Here is a 10,151-nt window from a genome sequence, read left to right as displayed (position 1 = left end):
ACGTGGTATCATCAGCAAATTGTGCTTAGAGATATTCATTATTATCAGTTCGCCCTCTGATGTCTGAGAAATATCCTGGCATAGTTTAGGAACATTAAACTTATCAAGTAATGCATTTAAGTTTATGTTGGACACATCTTGTTTTGAATATAACTTCCTTTTAGAATGTATTTACTTCCAACAAATCTGCTTTTGATCTAACAATAATTCCTTGTGTTCTTGATTTTACAATATCTTCAAACTCTTTTTCTAGCTTATTAGTGAGAATATTAGTTTTCTCACTTTCATTGTCTAAATCTTGACTGGCATTCTTTTAATCACTGTACTTCAGATAGTTTAAAGGTTATGGATATCAGGGAATGGTCAGATTTATAGCTTGTGTCACTCTCACAAAGGGAAGAAGAGACCGGTGCATCGTTTCACTTCAGTTCACCGCTCTCGTTCGGTCCAACTCATTAGACCTGTGCGGCGCTTTCGATTGGATCAACGCTTCAGCCCAGTGCGCCTTTTCGATTAGATCAATGGTTCAGACTAGTGTTCCGTTTTCGATTGGAATAATGATTCAACTTAGTGAACTGTTTTTTGATTGGAACACCTTTCAGTCCAGTACACCATTACTGTATGGCATGACGTTTTAGACGAATGCACCAGTCCCGATTGACTCAGCGCTTTAGATTGTGAATGCAGCCCAACCGGATCACCCTGTCGAACAAGATCACTTGACCGAACCGGATCATTGTACCATACCAGATCGCCGCTTCAACAGTATTCGCCGATCCGACAGTGTTCGTTGTACTGTTAGCATTCGCCGAATTATCTGGTTGCCTCTATGCCCATACTGTCATCATGACTTGTTTACTAGTTCGCACACTAAGGTATCTACAGTGACTATTTCTTCTGCAGTTCTACTTCAACACTTCTTCCAACTTCGGCGTTGATACCTCATTTCTACAGTTTTTACCGGTGCTCAGCTTGGCTTCGGGGTTACGCTTCCTGCTTCTATGGTGTCTATGAACAGACAGGGCGTTCACTCTGATGCGCCGCTTTCATTCACTTCCTGGTTATCTACTAGTGTGTCAATTGTATTCAGAGTGCCGCTTTCCTCCAATGTATCAACGCTTCCATCCAGTGCGACAAGTGCATCATTCGGCTGGTTGAACAGAGGTAGTACACTGGAAAAAAAATCCATCTTTCCAAGCTTGGAAATGTCTTGGAAAGATGATGTTTCCAAGACATTTCCAATTTTGGAAAGATGATGTTTCCAAGACTTTCCAATTTTGGAAAGATGATGTTTCCAAAAATTTCCAATCTTGGAAATATCCGCAAGGGGAGATAACTGGTGGGTGATGGTAAATTATTGTTCTGCATGGGCTAATTGCAATAGTGGCATGGGGCGGCATGAGTGTTTCATGGGGTCGTTAAGGCGACTGGCGGTAGTCTTTGACGTTTGGTGTTGTTTAAGTAATGATTGTTTAAAGGGGTTAACGAAAGGATTATCGACTTGACTAGACGAAATTGCAGTGAACACATTTTAAGTGTTCAATGTTGTGGGTGAAAAGTGAATTTGTCACGTTGAGTTTAAATATGTATCATCATAAAGCTTATATCTAGTCAGTGAGAGTTAATTTCGTACAAGGGCCACCGACCCGTTTTACAATTATAAAGATGAAAATACAATCCAGCGCCATATATAATATTAAGCTGTATGCTAACGTGTACAATGTCTAATTTAATCTTATACTCTATATTCAAAAACTTCGCTCTTTTTGTCAATGTTTCACATGGATTATTTATGTAGTATTGTGGGAGAAGGCTGTTTCTCAGATCACAGTAGAATGAACATTCAATAAAGGATTGGTACTTTGATTCAATGGTAAGTACAATACACAGAGGGTAGAATCACTCATGTTGTTTTATATTTACTTTTGCCCTTATTCCAACATTAAAGGATGGTCTGAACAACGAAACTTACTCAAAGCAAAACGAATCGTTGCGTTGCTGTCAATCGTTGCGTTGCCGTCCTGGGGGGTCGAGTGATGGTGTCACCATGCACTAATTTCCACCGACCCCGCAGTTCGTGCTAAATCATTTAGTAAATGAGTTATGTTTTTTGAGAGTGCTAAACAAGCGTTGTGGAAGCTTGGAACGATATCTTAAATTTGTCCAGATCGCTTCCGCTGAAGTTAAAGAATCAAACTACTTACTACTTGTAGTACAATATATATATGATTGATGACCAAACATATTTATCCATGAGACAACTTGAAGCATAAAGATTTCTTTCTCTCGAAGCCGGTTAAGTGGTGGAAGTGACAATAGATAGTAAGTAATCCAGATAGGACAGACAATAGCATTCCTAAGAGAACAAAGGCATTCCTGACGAATACAATAGCATTCCTAAGCACAACAATAGACATTCCAGAGGAGCGCTCCTCTAAGCTCCTCCAAGCTCCTGAAGTATTCAATCTATTGACGTCACGGTGAACAAACATTCCAGAGGAACAATAAAGCATTCAATAGAATACAATAACATTCCAGTACACATGAATAAGCATTCCAGAGGTGCGCTCCTCCAAGTTCCTGAAAGTATGCAATCTATTTATGCCGCGGTGAACAAACATTCCAGAGGAACAATAAAGCATTCAATAGAATACAATAACATTCCAGTACACATGAATAAGCATTCCAGAGGTGCACTCCTTTAAAGCTTCTGAAAGCATTCAATCTATTGACGTCACGGTGAACAAACATTCCACGGGTAGAATAAACATTCCACAGGTTCCACAGGTCCCTGAAAACTATGCAAACGATTTAAGTCCAGATGAACAAACATTCCTCAGTTAGAATAAAATATTCCACCGATGTAGAGTGTTAACCAACCAAACTGTATGTGTACCACTCTACATCCAATCAGTGCTCTCATGCTCTACGCAATCCCATCATGCACCTTCTAGTATAAGACATTTCAAATCAGTTTCATCGTCATTATCGACCGAATGAGTTTCAGAAAGTCATCTCTGCTTGCAATCAATATGGCACAGAAGATGTTTGACATTCAACATGTGGACTTTTCAACAGACCAGTTGCTCACGAGTGTGTTCCAAGAAATGAAGGATATTCTTAACACTCAGCTCCATTTGCACGAAACGATGATGCGAACAAGTGAGTTGTATAAAACCACATACACAGAGATGTCCAAACGAATGAAGACCTTAGAACAGAAATTTCCATCGCTATCGCCTGCTCTCATGAGCTTGATGTTGGATTATTCAAAAATTGCTGTCACCACTGAGGATGGAAATTCAAGGAACAGAAAACGTCGATCACCCAACAAGTCTCTTGCTAAGGCCAAGAAGCCAAGGAAAGTGAAGATAGAGGAAAGTGGTCAGAAGCAGAAGACCAAAAAGAAGAAATCCACTCCTTTGCTACCAAGGTAACCGTATAGTTTATCACTATGTTGATTTTTAATATATCTTTTCATTTATGTACGTGTAACTGTGTTTGCGGTTCTACATTCACCAATCTTATTTGTCATTTTAGGGACATGGAGAAGATACGGAAGCAGTGTCAACTCCATCCCTCACGACACAAAATCCATAATACCTACCACAGAACCTACTATAGATGACTGGTGGTTGGATTACACTCAACTCATGGAGGACATAGAACAGCAAGAGAAACAAGCCACAGACATAACAGCTGTTGATTCATCCAGTGGAATCATGGAAGATCTCTATCAGGAAGAGAAACTTACTCCTCTTCAGAAAAGTTGCAGTGTATGTCGTTACAACAATAGGTTGCGTTACATGAGCTGTAATAGTGGACAAATTCAGTGTCATGTGTGTTGTATGGATCTCATGAACTGTATGTGCTACTATGATGAAGGCGGCATGATGAAAGACGTGGTATCGCAGGACTTTGAAGGTCATATCCTATCAGTGTAAATACAGAAGTGCTTTCATCATGCTCTGTAACATGGCGGTTATCATTATGCATCGTTATCATTATGCATCAGTAACAAACTTGATGAGTGAATGTTCAAATAAAATGAATAAACCCATGCATGTTTCATGTTTCATATGATATATATTGCTTAGTCAGTCACAGTTTCCGCAGTGCAGCACGAGGACAAGAAAGAAGAGCAGCATGTCAAAGCAAGAAAAAGCCATAGAAAAGTATTATTTCAATGCTGAAAATCCTGGAGCTTATTTTGGTCCTTCAAAACTACGTGATGAATTGAAGAAAACAGAAAACAACAACATATCAGGTTGAGGAATGTGAAACGATTTGTGAAGAATCAAGATGCCTACAGTCTACATAGACCAGTCAAGCATAGATTTAAAAGGTTAAAAGTAAGGGTGAATTTTATGAATGAAATGTTTGATGTGGATCTGGCCGACCTCTCTCTCAAGTTATAGCAAAGAGAATGATGGCATCAGATATTTGCTGGTGGCTATTGATATCTTGAGCAGATATGCTTTTGTGCTACCTTTAGAAAATAAGAAACCTGAATCGGTGTTGAAAGCCTTCAAAGAAATACTTAAAACTAGACAACCAAAGAAGGTTCGCACAGACGCTGGATCAGAATTTCGAGCAGGCTTTGAGTCATATTTGAAAAAGAAAACATCACTCACACCATTACATTACGGAATGAAAACATTAAAAGTAATTATGTAGAACGCTTCAACAGAACGTTAAAATCACTGATTACGCGTTACATGACTCACAACAATACCAAACATTACATCGATGTTTTACCTAAACTAGTGCACAACTACAATCACACATTGCATTCCTCCCTACCCAATTTATCACCAGCACAAGTGAATAAAGACAATGAATTGAAAGTTTGGCAACATCTGTATGTCAAACCTTTGTTGAAACATCTCAAAAGTCTGCACCCTAGGAAGAAATTCAGATATAAAGTAGGAGATCTTGTTCTCGCATTCCATATCTGAAGAGACCTTTCAACACAGAACTTGACTTGAAGTGGACACAAGAACTGTTCAAAATAGCTCATCGTTTTAAAAAGACAGGAAATTCCACTGTACAAACTCAAAGATTTTCATGATGAAATGATCAAAGGTATTTTTTATACTGGTGAATTGCAGAAGGTCAATAAAGGAGAGGATATTGAGTGGCAGGTGGAAAAGATCTTAAAGAAGAAACGTATGAATGGAAAGACTTATGCTTTGGTTCGATGGTTAGGTTGGCCCAGTTCCTTTGATTCTTATGTGGAGGAAAGTCAATTGAAAAATTTGTAATGGAGAAATATGTGTTTCTGAAGTGTACAGACTCAAAGAAAGATTACTTCAAGGGTAACACCCCCCTACCACTTTCGTGTGAAACTGAATCAAAGATTGATGTTTGATGGCTTCTGGATAGTCAGCTTGACAGAATTAAACTTTGGAAAGGTAGATCTCACTCATATGAATGACCCTTATGTAGATGTGTTGTGTAACTTATGTGATAGTTCATTGGTAGGACACACTCAATTACCATTGTTGAGACGTTTAGACCTGAGGGAGGGGCCTAACTTTACATTTGCTAATGAATACAATATCCATGTGATGGTGAAAGAATCTCCAGACATTGAAATTAGTATAAAAGCAAGTGATGGAACTCCATTGTCATTCTTGAAAGAGGAGACTCACCTAACACTTCACTTCAGACGTTACCCTTTTGCTGATTGATATGGAGTCTTTACCTCTGTATGTGCCCGATTACAACAAATGGCAGAATTTTTTCAAGAAACACATGACAGGTAGTTCTCAATTGGTGAATGGAAAACCACAACCTAAGCTCATTACATCTCATCAACCTGATGAAGCATCAAAAGAAGTTCAAGTCAAACTGCAGGTGACTTCTGAACCTCAAAGTGTGGTGGAAAGAGCAGATGCTAAAGAGAAGAGACAGAAATCATTAAAAAGAGCTGCAGGTGAACAGGTGGTCACAACCAAGAGGATACGTCCAACAAGCAACATCCCCTCCAAGACAGCTCGTGTGCTCAAGTACACTCCAGTGAAAGAAAAGGATATCTTTAGTTAACACCATGTCGCTGCTCACCAGTAAACATTTTCAAGAGATTGTTCCCGAGTCTTTAAATTTATTTACTCTACCCCCATTTCAGACATGTATTCAACAACATTACTATGAAAATGTACGTCCAGTGAGTCAAATCAACGATGAGGCGCCTTTGGAATTCAGTATTTCTAACACAGGTAGTGACTACCTTGATTTGAAGAGGACAAGATTGCATGTGAAACTCAAGGTCACCCACAATGATGGGAGCACCTTGCTTCCCAAAGAACACGTGGGTCCAGTCAACCTGTTTCTTCAGTCGCTTTTAGCCAGGTCTCCGTTTATTTGAATGACACGCTGGTCTCTTCCACAAACAATCATTATGCTTACAAGAGCATGATGAAAGCCTTACTGAATTTTGGAGCTGATGCAAAGACTACACAGTTAACCTCTCAGTTGTTCTACAAAGATGTAGGAGGATCGAACAGTGATCTAGAATCAACTGATACAGAAACAGGAAGCAACACTGGCTTGATGACACGAGGACAGTTCATTGCATTGAGTCAAGAGATGACCATGTCTGGAAATCTATTTGAAGATGTGTTTGAGATGGATAGATACATGATTAATGGTGTACCTATGACTATGAAATTGTACAGATCCTCTCCTACCTTCTGTCTCATGAGCGGTGTGGCCAACAAAAAAATTCACTATAACACTATTGGATGCTTATCTCAAAGTCTGCAGACTGAATGTCAACCCAGCCCTGATTATAGCTCACAATACCTTGTTTGAGAACAACTCTAATGCCCTCTATCCTTTCATCAAATCTGAGGTGAAGGTCACTAGCATTCCTGTCTCTCAGTTAACACATACCATTGACAATGTCTCCAATCCCATTGCTAATCGATATATCATAGGCTTTGTAGATAGTAGCAGCTTTAATGGGAAATATGATGGGAATCCTTTTAACTTTCAATCGAGCATGATTAAAACAGTCAACCTGTATGTGAATGGTGTCAGTGTCCCAGGGAGAGCTACAAGTGCAGATGATGTAGACACCTATCTCAACTTGTTTGATAGTAAAAAACTTTGGGTGTCAAAACCAGGAAATGGTATTTCAAGAAACGACTTTTGCTTGGCAGTGCTCTTTTGTTTACCAACTGGATGAAGTAGATGCTGATTATCTCAATCTTGTGAAATCAGGAAATGTGAGACTTGAAATTGAATTCAAATCTGCTTTGACTAAGACATTGAGCTGTGTTATCATGAGTGAAAGAAATTCCATCATAGAAATTGATAAAGCGCGGAATGTGTACATCAAGTAAACATGAAAGCTTCTGAATTGAAGTGTGCCATACAGTGTGACCCTGTCTTACAGTGTCATGTCCTGGGAGTGTATGCTAAAGACACTTTGCCTGTACTCACATCTTCCATGATAAGAAGGGGAGTTGGACTAATTGTAAATACAGACTGTAGTCAAAAGAAAGGACGTCACTGGGTTGCTATGTATTTCAAAGGAAAGAGAGCAGAATTGTTTGACAGCCTATCAGAACCCATTGATGTTGTATTTGATAGTTACCTAAAATCCTATGTTAAATCTTACTTGCACAACAGTAAACGGATACAATCTTTAGATTCAAATGTGTGTGGGTTCTATTGTTTGTATTATCTGTTATGTACATTGAAACCTCACTGGAGTTTTCATCGTATTGTTCATCAGTTTGACATAAGGAACTTCCTATGGAATGACAATTTTATATCCCAATATGTTTGTCAGTACTTCAAATACTGTACCTCTTCTTGTTTTTAATTGACAATGATGTACAATGTTTTACCATGTGTATAAAAAAATAAAAATAGTTTAGACTAAAGTATTATTGTTTGTTGTTTATAAATACTTTCGCTATTAGTGATTTATTTCAGTTGTGTACTGAGCACAAAAGCAAGATACATCATGGAAGAAGAAAATACTTGTCCGTTGCCTTTCAAAACGCCTACGACCATATCCGTGGTAGGTGGATCGTCTAGTGGTAAAACCTTTTGGGTTGCTCGCCTCATAAAACAAGCCAGCACCATGTTTGATCCACCACCGAACTTGATTGTGTATTGTTATGCCGTGTGGCAAGAAATTTTCTCAGACTTGGAGAGAACTGTTTTAAATATTCGCTTTCAAAACAGTCTACCTACAGAAGAAGAACTGAAATCATATTCTTTAGAATCGGATCAACGATGTTTGATTATATTGGATGATTTTATGCAAGACATTTGTAAAAGTCCAGTTTATTTAGATCTGTATACCATGCTCTCGCATCATTTAGGATTGACAGCAGTAAATCTAATGCAAAGTATCTATCCAAGAGGCGAATATGCAAGAACTCAGTCAATAAATACACATTATTTTGTGTTATTGTCCAACCCTCGTTCGGCTCATGAATATAAAATTTTAGCATCGCAGATATTTCCAGGACAGAGTAAATATTTTACCGAATCATTTCATGATGCTGTAAGTGGGAAAAAATTTGGGTATCTTGCTCTAGATGTGTCGCCTTTTGCTGATGAACAGTATGGGCGTTTGCGTACAGGAATATTCCCTGATGAGATGTGTACTGTGTACCTACCACAGTAGTCTTAACCCTATAAATACAGTGAATACAACCATAACACATCATTTCACTTGCATCCCTTCCAACTGAACACAGAGGTATGGATACTTGTGGACGGTTTGATAACATAGTGCCAGATTGTGTTGCTGTAACATATACTTCTACTTATGGAGAAAAATACAGTGACAGACTAAGATCTTTCAACAGTTGGCCCATTCAACTGAAACAGTCGCCAAAATCAATGGCTGAAGCTGGATTTATTTACACGGGGAAGTCTGATAAAGTCTACTGTTTTAAGTGTAAACTTTGTGCCTCTCCATGGATAGTTGAAGATGATCCACTTTCAGAACATTTTAAATTGTCTCCTCACTGTGACTATATCAATATGATAGCAGCACCAAAGGTAACCAAGGAAGCATAGATGATGAGATAAAAAACCCTGCTCCAACAGTAACCCTATCATTTTAAAGCGGAACAGCTACCCTAAAGCATCAACATGAGTGGACTACTAGAAAAACATGTCACTTTCTTATCGGTGTTAGCACAAGCTAATCCTGCACAGAGAAAAGCTATGCTGACTCATACTTCATCTGAACAGTTCATGTCAATTATTACACTAGTGTATAATATTCTTGATGGAAACATACAGCTAACAGAAGACGATAAAAGCCGTCTGTCACGTAACAAGAATGTCATTCGAATCTTAGCCAGTAAGAGTGTCAGCAGACGCAGGAAACGTGAGCTCATCGTTGCATACCATTCAATTTTACCTATTTGCATAAGGAACTACCAAGCCTACTTGACCTCAGTACAAAATGAGCAAGCCTATGGTTCTTCTGACGAGAGAGAATTATCAGAGATTGATGTCCAAACAAGAAGAACAGACAGCTCAACAGACAGTTCATCAGACAGCTCAATCACTGAAAGCGAATGAGATAGACGATGACAATTCACAACGGATAGCTAACTCAGTACAACCAGCTGATAATCCTGTATGCAAGAAAAAGACTGAACTCCTGTTTCAAGTTCCTGACCAGTTAATCAAGGACATTTCTTCTACCACGACTATTGGAAAAATTGATGTCAATGTGGCTATTTGTGAAAAACAACATTGAAAAAGGACAATTAAACGTAGATGAGAATTTACAACTTGTGGTAAACAATAATAATGTACTGCAAAACTCAAACATAGTGAACTTGATTCGTTTTTTTTATCTTGTCACCACGAAGTAGACGTTCACCAGTGGGCTATAAGCAGTTTCTTAAACTATTAAAACGTTTACATATGCCCAAACATCTCATGAAATGTGTTCAAAGAAAAAAGAAAGACAAAACAAAGTCACATAGAAATGCTTTATTTATGAAACGTAAAGCTACTGAAGGTGTTCCCGGGATGAGTAAATCAAAAACATTAGAATCCTTTTATTGAAATGATGTTGATGTTCAAACTCTACGTACATTGTGTCAATAAACAATGTGTCCACAATTATTGTCATGTTTGTTCTCTTTGTAGTCTTAAAGTAG

The sequence above is a fragment of the Haliotis rubra genome, unplaced genomic scaffold, assembly GCF_003918875.1.
Source record: "Haliotis rubra isolate DU_JTF1 unplaced genomic scaffold, ASM391887v1 Scf1925, whole genome shotgun sequence".
Taxonomy (NCBI): Eukaryota; Metazoa; Mollusca; class Gastropoda; order Lepetellida; family Haliotidae; genus Haliotis; species Haliotis rubra.
The sequence above is the reverse complement of the archived record's forward strand: the minus strand, read 5'-3'. Positions refer to the sequence as shown.